This window comes from Ahaetulla prasina, chromosome 2 (genome assembly GCF_028640845.1).
Source record: "Ahaetulla prasina isolate Xishuangbanna chromosome 2, ASM2864084v1, whole genome shotgun sequence".
Taxonomy (NCBI): Eukaryota; Metazoa; Chordata; class Lepidosauria; order Squamata; family Colubridae; genus Ahaetulla; species Ahaetulla prasina.
The window spans coordinates 275,766,972-275,780,184 of NC_080540.1; the positions used below are offsets into that span (position 1 = coordinate 275,766,972).

The following is a 13,213-nucleotide window of genomic DNA, read 5'->3' on the forward strand; positions in this document are numbered from 1 at the left end:
AAGAAGCTGAAATCTCTTGCACCATAAGAATTAATAGGCAAAAGCTACATAATAGACATTAACAAAGCACAACCTGATGCCTTCTAGATGTTTCAAAGTGCAATTCCCAACATCACTGAGCAAGTCATCAGAAAAGTGTTAGATCCAAAATAATCAGGAGATACCAGGCTGGAGATGAGTGTGATACTGCTTCGGTTAAAAAATAAAGGTATTCAAAAGAAGGATATTTTCATGAAATGAAGTAAATGGATAGTAAATATACTTCTATTTTCTCCCCCATCCAGCTTCATGGAATTTCACTGATGTCTAGAACAGTTCCCTGGATACAAAATGAACTTGGCTACATATAACATATGGTATTTTAAAAAACTGTGACTTTGAAAAAGTAGAGAGATATGAGTCTGTCATGAAGACAACAGAATATGGTTTGCTTCCTTCCACAAAGAAAATGCACGTGCCTTTAAAATCATCACATAATACTGCCACTATCTTCCTCTGCTGGCTCAGAACAATCATTTCGGAAGTAAGTTCAACATCAAGAAAGAAGTACATTCCCATCAATTCTCTGTTTCAGTTACTCCTAATATTGTTGGTGGAGGCAAATGGTAAGGTGAATGTATAACATACATAATTACATATGTTTGACTTGTGTGTGTGTGCCTTCAGTTTTTTACTCTTGGAGACTGCCTGGACTAGTTCCTGCAGTTTTCTTGGCAAGTTTTCAAAGCGGTTCGCCATTGTCTCCTTCCTAGGACTGAGAGAATGACTAGCCCAAGGTCAACCAGTTGGTTTGTACCCAAGGCAGGAGTAGAGTTTACAGTCTCCTAATTACTAGTCCGATGCCTTAACCACTAAACCAAACTCGTTCTCATGTCTGCCTTAATGTCTGGTTAATATACCAGACTAGGTCTACATTTTCCTTCATCAGCCTATAGATTCATTAACAAAATTTACACATAAAAAGTTTAGTGTTGTTGCAACAGATAATAATTACACCTTTCACACTAGAAAAATTAAACACAAATTTACCACTACTTACTTATTTTATTTACTGTTCTCATTTTTGAACTGCTCACCTCCCTCAGACTTCATGCTGGTCAGCTATCAAGACCTCATGTCTACTTCAAAAATACAATATTCATGCATCTTCATTAAGCCAAACGGATTTAAAACAAAATGTTTACTTAATGTTTACTTAATTTATAACTTCACAAATATTTCTACATACACACACACATATTTGTATACATGCACACAAACACAGCCTAAAGTAATTATCTTGATTATAACCAAATCATGCCTGTTTGCCTTCCAGTAAATACAACATGACAGCAGTTAGATTCACTGATCAAAAAGTATTAACTATAAATTCAATAAGCATTATTTCCATTCTGCATAATAGTATATTTCTTACTACAGTCCACTACAATAATAATTCAAATATATGTCCTTTAAACATGTTATTTGGTGGTATGCAAATATTTTATTAAACTCTATCACATGGCTTGTTCTTGAAGCAATTCCTATCTTTTAAGAATTTTAATGAAAAGGAAGAAAATTAATTTATTAATCTTGGGGCAGCATGTTATACACTTCTTCCAGAGCTATTTCTGACATGACACAGGAAAATCATTACCTACCTATGTACTCCCTCTTCTAGTATTTCTCCACAACAATTCTGTGAAGTAAATAGGAATAAGAGACACTAACCCACCACAAAATTATCCAAAATGACTGTACAATGGCTTTTACAAGGAAAAGAAGGGGGCAATTAACTATTCCCTCTCACCCTCCCAGTCAAGGCTATGTCACCTCCTGGGAGGATTTCTCTGACAAAACTTAGTAACTGGTCATAGAAGTCAAAAATTAAATACTGTGTTGATGTAATCCATTTTTCTTCAACTTATTTCTTTCCAGAGGTGCTTGGGTGCTTGAGGTGCAATTCTATCACTTTTAGAAAACATCATATTGGGAAGGTTATTGTGACCTAAATCTTGAGAACAATTTGTTTTATTCCACCTTGGCATTATTGAAAGTGTTCATTTAGTTACCTCAAAAATCTTTTGGAAGTGCACTACAAAATGCCATCTTGTCCAGGCATGGATCAATGCATTATCTCCAGGATTTCTAAGTTGGACCCTCTGCCTCAGTTTGCCCAGCAGATCTGGAGTTATCACTGTCTAAGCAATGATGCACAGATGACCAGCTACTTTTCCCAAAATCCAAGCACAGCATACACCAAAGTTTCCTTTAAACTTGTTGAGAAATAGGGGGCAGGGGATGGCATCCTTGCCTTAAAATTCTCTCACAGAAGCAGACTGTTGTTTAAGAACAAACAGCAGCTTGTTTCTATCGCTCCTTTGTTTGACAAGTTTGAGCTGGCTAGAAAGGTCATTTATGCCTCAAAGCATCAAATTAACATTTGGAGGACATGAATTTAAAAATGGGTATTTGGTTCTGCTTTCTGAATTGCTAATGCATTTTCTTTACAAAGAGAAAAAAAACTTATCCACAACCTAAAAGGAAAGCAAGTAGTCTTTCCTCAAGCTAAGTAAGCATTGATTTTATGTCTATGTCAGCACATGGTGAGTATATCTTAATTAAACTTCGTTTTTAAAACAAGATTTAAGCCAGTAGGCTAGAATGATATAAAACTCATTGAACATGATGGAGAGGAAATTACTGTTTAATTACACAGGAGGAGTCTTATGGAGTTTCACAAAAATATTAATAAAAAATTTTCTGGCCTTTTCTTTTAATAATGGTAACAAATTTACTATGTGCAATTTATATACAATCAACATGTCCTTAGGCAATTAAAATATGGAATACCAACACAGACCGTTTCTATATTGAGAGAGGGAATGGACTTGATGGCCTAAACCAGCATTTTTCAAATTTGGCAAGTTTAACATGTGTGGATTTCAATTCCCAGAATTCCCTAGCCACATTGGTCAAGCCCCATGGAGTTGGGTAAGAAGAAAGAAGAAAGAACTTTATGGAAGTTATTTATGGAAGATATCTTTAACATTAGTCCAGAATAAATAAATACAGAATCTTGAAAACTATAACAGAAATTTCCCACCTTTTTCATAGTGAATAAGTGAATGGAGTTTTTGAAAATTTGAAATGCTTCTTCCCAGGTTTTCTGCCAGCCAGGCTACATTGCTGTTCATCAGATTAGCTACCAACTAATTAGCTGCCAACATTGCTTGATTCTTCATGTCTGCTTTCATTTCTTTCCCATTATCCTCACAATCTTTCATGTTTGGGTTTCACACACTGTACATACCCAAATATTATGGTTATAAACCCTGTCTGAGCATCTAGGTGAAACCATACATGTAGTTTATTTGATAAAATATACTGAAATGAACCATAGCTTATCACAAAAGGCCATATTTTCATCTTACAAATCAGAACACTGGCTTTCCTGCTTTGTGATAAGCTGAAATGAAAAAAAAACACCATTATGGCTTACTATACCATGGGAATCCATCTGAAACCCTGAGCTTACTATAGTTGAGGATTAAAATCCAAAGAAATACGTTACCACACAGAAAGCAGAGTAGCTGAGCAAATGGATCCCACAGGACAACCTAATGCATCATGTCTGCCCACCAATCTTGGTTTCCATAAATTTGGCATCAAATAAAGTCTTACAAAGATGTCTACAAATGGTATTTGCTCGAACAATACTATTCCAGCTCTTTTCTAGTTGTGATACATTTGGCAAACTTAAAAAAAGTACTTTATAATATATACTCTTGCCTAAAGGCAAGAGATCTCTTTTTCCTCAAACATGATTGAAATGGCTGCTGCCAAATTTCTTCAGTCAAATGCTGGTCTCTTTGCATCTATTATCAAGTATTCTAGTCCAGCAATCTTTAAATTCTAGTCAAAATTCATACTCATACTACAATGGAATCTGTTAATTTTTAATCTTATCTTTTATTCTTGTCTCATTGTTTTTTCCCTTTTTCTCTCTTAAAGAGGAAGAAACAGTTTATTTTAAATTAGAACATAGCATCATAAGGGACTTCAGAAGTCTTCTAGTCTGCTCAAGGCAGATCTTATACCATCCTGGTCAAATATTTGTCCAGTATAGTTTTGAAAAGTTCTATTGATGGAATCCTCACAGCTGAGAGGCAAGCTGTTCCATTGATTAGATCAATCCAATTAGAGTTTGGTGAAGTTAGAATCATAGCTTCTCAATTTCACCCGTGTTCTTTAGATGATTTTTTTTCTTTAAAAATCAGTGGAGCTTAAATTAATAAATAATTTTGCTTGATCGGACTGTAGGTGGGCAAAATGGCAATGTATATTGGATGAACCACATTTTATGGAGTTTTCATAGGTTTTTGAAGGGGAGGGTTTAATTTAATTGTATCATGCCAATTTTAGAGCTTATATCATAGTTTGAAAATAGCAGGAAAAGATTGCTACCAATTGTAGCTGGCTTCTGGATTTTATGTACTCCAGTTCCATTTTTAATTATTACACAACTACCTATTTCTCTGAAAATAAGACCCGGTGTTGTTGTTTTTCCCACCAAAAATGGCACCAAGTCTTATTTTCAGGGGATGTCTAATTACTGACTCACCTCACGGCAGTGGCGCCAACAGCCCTGCCCAGCAGGAGCCCCCTACTGGCCTTCGTCTGCGGCCGCTTGCCACTCATGCGCATCACCCTCAACCTCCGTTTCACCATCAGAGGCCTTTTGGAAAGGCCTCTGCAGCTGAAAAACGAGCTCCAGATTGACACGTACGGACCCCCCTGGCTTCCATTTTGCTGCCAGAGGCCTTCCGGAAAGCCCTCTGCAGCCGATAACAGAGATCTGGATTGATCCAGAGCACTGTTATCAGCTGCAGAGGCCTTTTCAGAAGGGCCTCTGATGGCGAAACAGAGGCCAGGGTGATGCAGACAAATGACGGAAAGCGGCTGCAGAAGAAGTGGGCCTGTAAGGTGAGGCAGATGTCGGGGTGTGCGAGGCCTGGTAAGTAGGGCAGCTCTACCACCCTCTTCCACAACCTAGCTTGTGTGCCTCACCCCACCCTGTGCACCCGAGTGGGCGGGGTCTTAGCTAGGGCTTATTTGGGGGGTCGGGCTTATATTAGGCACACGTAAAAATCAAGCTAGGACTTACTTTCAGGGTAGGTCGTATTTTCAGGGAAACAGTGTAGTAAAATGCTCCAATATAGAACTAACTATACATCCATCAATTATATTCTGTCTTTTTCCAGACAGATTTTTTTCTCCACATTCATTTGCTTTAATTTATTCAAGCCTAAGAAAATAGAAGCTTTGGTGGTCCTTCTTTAAATGTTAAATCCTGAAACCACACAAAATAAGAAATCCCACTATGCAGCTATAAGCATAATTACTTGATATCTGCCACTAGTACACAATTCTTTTGGTAAGTATTTCAACATAAAGATCCCTGCCTCTTTTAAAAAAAAGTTCAAGTACAATATGTGCATTGAACATAAATACAGAAAAAGAACTTATGTGCCATACTGATTTAATTAGTGATATGCATAGAACTGTTTGTTCAGACAAATAACATGCTGTGCAGGCATTTGCATCACATGAAATTTCTACAGATTGCAGAATCAGGAAGTATTTCAATGTGCTGGAAAAAAAACAATAGTTTCAGTATGTATGTTCATGTTCATCTTTTTAGTAAGGAAAACAAGGTCACTGATGTATTCTGGTATAACATAAACTGATTAGTCAAAGCTTACCTTCCATGTCCTTGTTAGAAATAACTCTGAGAAAAAAAGGAAAGATAGCTTATTCAATACCAATTTTTCTCAGCGTGTGTCAATTAGATGATAGTAGTTTTATTTCAAATCAGCTAAAAGGCATGCTGATCTGTTGGGTCAAAGATGGACTTTACTTTTTTACTGTGAGACACTATTATTCTGGTCTTACCAAATTTATATGGATCATCTTTTAACTTCTCAGAGATGCTTTAAAGTAAAGCACTTCTCCTGCACTTTTTGTTAGGGATAAAAATTGCCAATCTCATCTCTTTTCTTACACCCAGCTAAGATATTTTGAAAGACTTGCTACTATACAAGATCAAGTTAGATCAAAAGACAGTGGTAATCTGCCAACTCAAGATCATTAGTTGGAGAAGAATTTGCTCTACAAATTTCAGCATGTTCTTAACTCTGTACAAATCATACCAGGAAGACAGCACGACATAAGTCTTTCCAAGAGGATATAAAACGCTCACAACCAATAATAGGTTGTCAGAAACAACATGAAAATGATAGTATTTGATTTCCCCCTTTCTAGAACTTACCCAATAAGGTTTCCTATTTCTAGAAATGGAAAATATTGTTAAGGAGCTCATGAACAAAAACAAATAAAGACTTAACAAAACTACCCTGCCTAAATCAGCCTGGACATAGATTAAACACTTAACACAGTAGTACACAAAGAAATCTTTCTGTGTCTATTCCCATTAATTTTAGGCCTGGAGGGAAAGCTAATGGTAAAGATACATAATAGCTGGTTAGTATACCAAAGTGGCACTTGAGGGGCCTTTCCTCAGATTAAATCTGATCTGTTAGACCTATATAAATTTCTTTCATGCTTTCTGCCCTGATATATTTTTAAGATCTATGTAAATATTCTGGAAATCATGGGATAGCTCATCTATTCTCTTTCCCACATTCTTAAGCAATCTTTATTCTGAAACAGGAATGAATGTAGCATACTGAATTGTAGAAATAGCTACAGCTAAGAAAATCCTTGATGTTACTCTCCATTACTCAGTTATTTTATTATTATTATTATTATTATTATTATTATTATTATTATTATTATTATTATTATTATTATTATTATTATTTATTTATTTATTTATTAGATTTTTATACCGCCCTTCTCCCGAAGGACTCAGGGCGGTGTACAGCCAGTATAAAACAAAAAACAATGTACAGTTAAAACAGAGAATTAAAAAACTTATTCAATAATTGGCCAAGAAATTAAAATGTTTAAACTTAAAAACCCTTAAAATTCATATAAATTACAACCCCAGTTAAAATTAATATTTAAAATTAAGAATTAAGAATTTAAAAGTTTAAGCCAGTTGTCAAAACAGCTTTAAGGTCTACATCTTATTGGTTTCAGTTATATCAAACTCATCCACCATTCAACCAATCTTCGTATAATTCACCAGATGGCATTTGTAACATACTGTATATTACATACATTTCATAAGGTCTATGAAAAAGAAAAACAAATTGGTATCTTGGATACAGTATCGTATTTCTATACAATGGATATTAATTTGGAACAAACTGGTTCTCAACTTATCTCATTAATTCTCAACATTTCTCTCTAGCGTTATTTTAGCATACTCCAACAATACTAACTCAGTTGATCTTGTCTAGCTTTCTGAAATTTTGCATTTTCTAGATCGGTTGAACTGCAATTTCAGTCCAAACATCCGTTTGGAAACCATGGGAAATTTAATATAGTTTTGAAAGACATCAGGTTGGTAAAGACTTATCTTGCCTACCTACTGGTGAAAAAGCAGACTCAGTGTCATGGGAAATGGAATTACTGAGCTACACCTACATTTTTTCTAAGTATTATTAGAACATTTTTGTTATCCCCATAGCAAGAATTCAGTTGGCTTTCAGTTACATATATGGAAAAGAACTTAAAGTGATTATACATAAAGAAGTATTATTCTTATTAATTGCAATATGCACAGAAATTGACACTATATCCTGGCTATATACAAACCTAGTTCTGCCAGAAATTGCCTCTCATCTTTTTAATGACATTAGACACAAAACATAATAAAGATTGTCATAATGAATCACATTAAAAACTTGCAGAGTAATATTCCAATTCTTTGACCTGCATTAAACATTGTTCTTCTATCTCTTCCCTTAAATCAGTTACTGTTGTGAAAATATGACCTTACTTAAATATTATAGTATTTAAAATGCAGCATTTTCTTCTTATATTGATCCAATATTATTATTATTATTATTTAGATTTTTATACCGCCCTTCTCCCGAAGGACTCAGTGCAGTGTACAGCCAGTATAAAACAAAAACAATATACAGTTAAAATAGAAAATTAAAAAACTTATTCAATAATTGGCCAAGAAATTAAAATGTTTAAACTTAAAAACCCTTAAAATTCATATAAATTACAACCCCAGTTAAAATTAATATTTAAAATTAAGAATTAAGAATTTAAAAGTTTAAGCCAGTTGTCAAAACAGCTTTAAGGTCTACATCTTATTGGTTTCAGTTACATCAAACTCATCCACCATTCAACCAATCTTCGATAATTCACCAGATGGCATTTGTAACATACTGTATATTACATACATTTCATAAGGTCTATGAAAAAGAAAAACAAATTGGTATCTTGGATACAGTATCGTATTTCTATACAATGGATATTAATTTGGAACAAACTGGTTCTCAACTTATCTCATTAATTCTCAACATTTCTCTCTAGCGTTATTTTAGCATACTCCAACAATACTAACTCAGTTGATCTTGTCTAGCTTTCTGAAATTTTGCATTTTCTAGATCGGTTGAACTGCAATTTCAGTCCAAACATCCGTTTGGAAACCATGGGAAATTTAATATAGTTTTGAAAGACATCAGGTTGGTAAAGACTTATCTTGCCTACCTACTGGTGAAAAAGCAGACTCAGTGTCATGGGAAATGGAATTACTGAGCTACACCTACATTTTTTCTAAGTATTATTAGAACATTTTTTTGTTATCCCCATAGCAAGAATTCAGTTGGCTTTCAGTTACATATATGGAAAAGAACTTAAAGTGATTATACATAAAGAAGTATTATTCTTATTAATTGCAATATGCACAGAAATTGACACTATATCCTGGCTATATACAAACCTAGTTCTGCCAGAAATTGCCTCTCATCTTTTTAATGACATTAGACACAAAACATAATAAAGATTGTCATAATGAATCACATTAAAAACTTGCAGAGTAATATTCCAATTCTTTGACCTGCATTAAACATTGTTCTTCTATCTCTTCCCTTAAATCAGTTACTGTTCTGAAAATATGACCTTACTTAAATATTATAGTATTTAAAATGCAGCATTTTCTTCTTATATTGATCCATTATTATCATCAGGTAAACTTGTATTTTTTTTACCTTCTGTTCAATTGTGTCTGATTCTCAGAGGCTATCTGAACAAGTCCCTGCAGTGTTTTTCGCAAGATTTCAGAAGTGGTTTGCCATTGCCTCTTTCCTAGGGCTGAGAGAGAGTGACTTGACCACTACACCAAACTGGCTCTCATATTTCTGCCAATCTAGACTCAAGTCTTTAGAATTTCTAATTCTAACGTATGAGGCAAATTCTGAGAAGACAGTTTCCACATAGCCACAACTGCTTCCAATAGAAATGCAAGAGTTTATAATGTACTATCTAACCCATCTCTAAATTTTGCTCCTTCAATTACTGGCTTCACAGATTAAAAACTATAAATTATGCTCAGTAACTATTTTGTGTTAAATTTCAGGAACTCTGATCACCTTACTGGACATGACTTTAATGTGCAAAAAGCACTGGCGTTTTAACAGGAAACCTTCAGCATTACAAAATGTGGCTCAAATGTTCTGCTTCTGTTTTAAAATGCAGCTGTGTTTCCCATTTAAGAACATATGAACATTTGTTAAGATTAGTAAACACCACCTACCATCTCGTCCCCACATTTTAATGGGCTTAACAGAGATTTTCTGTTGTGAAGAATTTCTGTGCAAAGTTGTATTTAAGCAATGAGCTTTCCAGAGCTCAAACAAAAGACAAGGCACCTGTTTCCTCAACAGTTTGAAAGATCATTGAGTTTGAGTCATTACAACAATAAGACTTTATGTTTTGGGAAAAGATACATGATACTACAAGAAGTGACTGCCCTCCATATGTAAACAACTTTAAAAACTGAGGCATCTGTACTTTGCTATCTTGCCAACTTATATCCAAGAAAAATCAGCATTTACACGAGTTATAAAGAAAAATGGGTGAATACTCAGAAAGGCTTTGAGAAGCTAAAACTATATCTCATTCAGTGCTTCTAATGCATTTAGATAAAGCTTTAAAAAGTCATCTTTCAAAATTTATGGTGACTGCCCCAAGTTGGCTTCTAGTTAAATTAATAACTTTAATATTCTAAATATTGTGACAGAAATATCATAGCAAAATTGCCCAATGTTAAGATTTGTCCAATGAGTTTTTTGCAATGACTTTTACTTGGAAAAAATGATATTTTCTTTCATTGAATTTGATTTTAAAAGTTCCATTAAAATCAACTGGAAGTACATTCCCTAGCATAGTCTCTTTGACAAAATATAGCATTGCGAATTAAACAGATTTATTACATGCACAGAAAATAATGGGGATAGGTTTTGTACTGATCAAATGAACTCCACTATTATTCTTGGAAAGCAAATAGCATTTTATTTCTGACTGTTTATCATGAATGTTTTTGGACATTATGCATTCCCACAACAGCTTATACTGCCTGGAGCATGGACTCTTTGAAGCAAGTTTCATCTCTGGTATTTGCAAATTTCTGTATGTTTTTCATATGCCCCACAATTCTCAAATGATTATAGAAATTACAAATTTTATGATCTGGACTATGTGCTGGGAAAAGCAGATCAAAGCAGAGAACCTGAAAAGGTAACCATAAAACACACAGGAATCCCCAGGATGAGGCTTTGTAATAGACACAAGATACATCTATGTCTTAATTTCAATACCATATGGCTAATTCCCAGGAGAAAATGTATAAACCTGAACAACCAGACCTGCGCTAATAAAGGTATTACATATGAGGCCTTTATTCAAAGTTGCTTAGCTTCCTAAATGATATTATGCGTACTGATTGGATATGCCTATTTCTGATTAAAAACTGTATAATGCTGGCCTATGTACAAACCCCAGTTCAAATCTCTCCATTTCTATTGATGCTGATACTTCATTTGAAGCTTTAATTCAGTTTCCTAAATGAACAACAGATCATCCCTGTCTGAATCCTGGACCAACCAGAAAAAAACAGGGGCACATTAAGTGGATAAATATTAGTGAGGAATAAATGGAATGGAAAAAATGGAATGAAAACTAGTATAAAAACTTAACCTACCGCTATTCTGCAGACAAATGTTTGCAGTTCCATTTTAGAATGGGTAAAGTACAACTTCCCAGTTTGAATCACTCTCTCCTCTTTCCTTTTGCAAGTATTATTGAATGGTGGCAATGGAAATCCTTCCCAAAAAATTATAATAAAAAAATCAGTACCGCTATCAAAAAATATTTGCTAGATGATAGTGATCATGATGTAAAACCACAAAACTAAAACACAGTGGTAAAAAGGTAAAGGTTTCTCTGCCAGTCATGTCCAACTCTAGAGGGCAGTGCTCAGCTCCCATTCACAGCCGAAGAGCCAGCATCTTCCAAAGACGCTTCTATGGTCATGTGGTCAGCATGATGATACACCAAAGGTGAATGGAACACTTTTACCATCCTGTCGTGTCCCCCTCCCCCTCCGACGACCGGGTCTAGGAAGTCCGTATCAAGCGTGGCCACGAAGCCTCTGCAGCTTTGCCAAATTCCTTTCAGATTTCTCAGGGCAGGCAGGAATCCAAGTTGTGACTTCAGCAAAATAAATGAGACTTTGCTTGACTCAAGCTGGTCCTTTATTTATTTATTTATTTATTTATTATTTAGATTTTTATACCGCCCTTCTCCCGAAGGACTCAGGGCGGTATACAGCGAGATTAAAAACAGTACAATATACAAATTAAAACAAAAGTTAAAATAACATATTCTATAAATGGCCGAAAATTTAAAACCGTCAAATTTGACCCATAAAATTCATAAAATACCCCAATTAAAATTATTAAAATTCAAAAAGTTTAAAAAATTAAGCCAGTCCCGCTTGGATAAACAAGTGTGTTTTCAATTCACAGCGAAAGGTCCGAAGGTCAGGTATTGACACAAACCAGGGGGAAGTTCGTTCCTGAGGGTAGGTGCTCCAACAGAGAAGGCCCTTCCCCTGGGGGCCGCCAGCCGACATTGCTTGGCAGACGGCACCCTGAGAAGACCCTCTCTGTGTGAGCGTACGGGTCGGTGGGAGGCATAAGGTAACAGCAGGCGGTCCCGTAAGTACCCGGGCCCTAAGCCATGGAGCGCTTTAAAGGTGGTAACCAACACCTTGAAGCGTACCCGAAAGACCACAGGTAGCCAGTACAGACTGCGCAGGAGCAGTGTTACACGGGAGCAACGTGTGGCTCCCTCAATCACCCACGCAGCTGCATTTTGGACTAACTAAAGCCTCCGAGTGCACTTCAGGGGTAGCCCCATGTAGAGAGCATTGCAATAATCCAGACGAGAAGTGACAAGAGCGTGAGTGACCGTGCATAAGGCATCCCGGTCAAGGAAGGGGCGCAACTGGCGAACCAGGTGGACCTGGTAAAAAGCTCTCCTGGAGACGGCCGCCAAATGGTCTTCAAATGACAGCTGTCCATCCAGGAGAACGCCCAAGTTGCGCACCCTTTCTGTTGGGGCCAATGACTCGCCCCCAACAGTATATAGGCTCTGGGGGTGTGGCTCCATGACTCAGCACTTATCCAGGCCTGCCCCTCCCTTCCTTCTGCTGATGTCACCTCTCAGATCTCCGGAAGCGGGGATCCTCCCACTGTGAATTCTCTTCCGCTGGATCTGCTGCCGGTAATTCCAGCATGTGGCTGGCTCCCTGCTCACACGCTGTAGGAGTGAGGTTTGTTTGTTCATTCCTGACCTCCTGTCCGACCATGGGGCCAGGGCTGGTGGCTGGTAGCATGACAGGCCGTTCATCTTCATTATCAGACTCCGAATCTGATAGCAGGCTTTTGAACTATTAGGTCAGCAGAAACTAGGGCAAATAACGGAACTTTACTCCGTCTACTGTGGTACTTAGGTCTCAGACTGCCAACCTTCTGGTCAACAAGACCAATATCTTAACCTCTCAGCCACCAGGCCCTTATGAAAAATACACAGTGACCATGGTGGAAACCAACACAACTAAAACACTTCATTCCTCTCACCTAAAATGAAAGATGTTAATTAATCTATGTGAAACATCTTTATATGTGTGTTGTATTTTACAGGATGGAAGCCTCACAGGATTCCTTTAAACGTGAAGAGCTTGCTA

General features: G+C 36.3%; 1 protein-coding gene across 1 annotated transcript in view; it reads right to left on the minus strand.

The window, feature by feature from the left end:
• Window positions 1–13,213, minus strand: part of ZSWIM6 (zinc finger SWIM-type containing 6) — a 120,478-nt gene that overhangs the window by 81,637 nt on the left and 25,628 nt on the right. The window lies entirely within an intron of this gene.